Raw genomic sequence first — 2,659 nt, 5'->3', positions numbered from 1 at the left:
CCTGTGGGCAGCTTTGCACCTTCCCCAGAAGTTGTTCAGGCTGGAGCAACCACATGGCCTTTGGAGCTGCTTTTTGAGGAGGCCCGTTGGGAAAGCTGGGAGCTTTGCATGCCATTAGCTGGAATTCAGTGGTCTTTATTTGCTCTCCAGACCTGCAGGATGTGAGCAGAGGGTAATGGTCCCAAAAGAAACCCGATCAACTTGGTCAAGATGCAAACTCCTGTAAGTACCAGGGGAGCACGAGGCAGGACACGGGACCTGACCCAGCAGCAGAACCATGTTCAAACTTTGATTAAACCTCCACACCCATGGCATGAACATCGATGAAACCTATTCCCCACCGCATAGGTGGCAGTTTCATGTACTACCAGAAGGTTTATCAGGAGGAGCTAGGGATTTCCATGCCCCACTCCCTGGGGTCCCAATACCAGGCCCTCCAGATAACGGTGCTGCCCTGTGAACATCTCCACCCAGGCACAGGGACCCCTGTCCCAGAGCCCACTCCAGCCCCATGTACCTTCCCAGCTCTCTCTGCAGAATATGCTGGACTCAGGATTTGCAGGTGGTGCTTCCTGGGGCAGAAAGGTCCCTTTTCTGTGGGGCACTAATGTGGCCTCATCCCAGCAACCCTCCACCCTCCTGCACGGCAAAATGCAGCAGGTTAAAGATGTGGTTACTGGCCCCACCATGGGCACTTGCCCCAGTTCTTCCAGCACCACCACCTGGAGCACTTGCTGGTCCCAAAGGTCCATGTTAAAATTGAGAAGCACTAACGAGTACAGAGCTGGAGCAAATCAGAGAGCAAAGAAAACACACGGTATTTCCTTTGAAATTAAAATCCCAGACAGCTGACGGGAGTGAGAAACCAAGAAAATCAAGGAAGAAAGGGAATGTTAGCTGCCTGTTCTGCTGGAGGCAGATGACGAGGCTCAGAGCGTTGTCCCCATGGCTGTGCTGTCGCTCACCTCTGCCTGCACCGTCCTGTGCAGCCGCGGTGGCAGCGGGCACCGCGGGCAGGGAGCAGCCCCTGCCGAAGCCCAGCCCGGCGTTCCCAGCACGCTGCAGCTCCAGCCAGCGCTCCAGCAAACCTCGGAAGTGCAGGAGCCGCTGAGAGGCAGCCAGGGCCCCGCGGATGCCCGAAAGCGGCCCCTGCCGTGCCCGCCGTTGGCTGGGACCAAGCCCAGGCACGCGGCAGGACACCAGCATCGGGAATCCCTCCTCGGAGAATAAGCAAGGAAGAGCCAGCATATGTCGGGCAGCGGGAGCCCGGGCACCAGGTCCCATCCGGCATCGTGCCAAGGTCTCAGGTCTCTGCCCAGAGCATGGGGCTGGAGATCGGCTGCCTGGGTTTTGCAAAGCTGTCTGCCTTGGTTCGGGGTGGGGGGAACCCCTTGCGGGGATGCTAAGATGATAACCTGAGATCCCGGCTGGACTCAGTGGTCAGCATCGCTGGGGTGTCTGTGGGGCATCCTGGAGCTATTGGCATTGGAGGCACAACTCCACTGAGACCCACTGTCCTGCAGTCAGCTGCGATGTTCGCGCTCCACAGAGGAACCAAGGGTTAGAAAACAAACCCTAGAGACATGAGACTGGTCCAGGGCATGTCTGGATGGGGGTACAGAGGGGGTTCAAAAGTGAGCTCACCCCAGAGGAACACAAGCATGTGGCTGTGACGAGGGATGGATGTTTTGGCTGTGCACAGCTCTGCCCAAGGCTGCAGCTGAGATCTGACAAACTCGGTACTCGCAGCCAGGAGCCAGAGTCGCTGGACAGACAGGGACGTAACACTCCTGCCATAGCCTGGGCATGGCCCCAGCAGCAACATGATCTGCACATGGTATTTCCCAGACCCTCCTCCCCAGTTTGTGCCATTCCTGTTGGGACTGGAGCAGTAACAGGGTCCCAACATCCCCTGAGCTCTGCTCCTGGAGCTTGGCAGAAACAGCATTGCTGCTGTCCCGTGCTCCTCATCTCTCTGTGCAGGCTGCATTGCTGGTTTCAAGTTTTATGTCATCTGTCCCACCTGGCATGTACAGACAACCCCACATAAAACACTGATGCTGCCAAGCCGAGTGTGCAGAGCGACTGTCCCATCCTGGCGTGCTGGAAAAAGCTCATGTTTAAAGGAGGGTGGTTTGGGGGCAGGTTAAGCCTCAGTTTATGCCCCACTGAGGGCCTTAATGCCAACATAGGGATCATAGAATAAGAAAATGGTTTGGGTTGGAAGGGACCTTAAAGCTCATGAAGTTCCAACCCCTGCCACGGGCAGGGACACATTCCACTAGAGCATTCCCTCCAGGCCCTTGTCCCAAGCCCCTCTCCAGGTTTCCTGCAGCCCCTTCAGGCACTGGAGCTGCTCTCAGGTCTCCCCTTCAGGAGCCTTCTCTTCTCCAGGCTGCCCCAGCCCAGCTCTCCCAGCCTGGCTCCAGAGCAGAGCTGCTCCAGCCCTCGCAGCATCTCCGCGGCCTCCTCTCTGGCGCTGGATGCCGTCACCCCGTACGTGTCCATCCCCCGCCAGCGGGATCCAGCCCGTCGGGCCCGCAGGGACGTCCGGGATGGGCTGGACCGATGCGGGATGCGCCGAAGGCTCCGGCGGTGCTGCAGGAGGGGCGGGGCCAAGGCTCCACCCCCCAAGGGGCGTTTCCATCCGGATGGCCCC

The sequence above is a fragment of the Pezoporus occidentalis genome, unplaced genomic scaffold (genome assembly GCF_034315485.1).
Source record: "Pezoporus occidentalis ecotype Australia unplaced genomic scaffold, CSIRO_AGI_Poc_V1 ctg187, whole genome shotgun sequence".
NCBI lineage: Eukaryota > Metazoa > Chordata > Aves > Psittaciformes > Psittacidae > Pezoporus > Pezoporus occidentalis.
Note: the sequence above shows the minus strand (reverse complement) of the source record.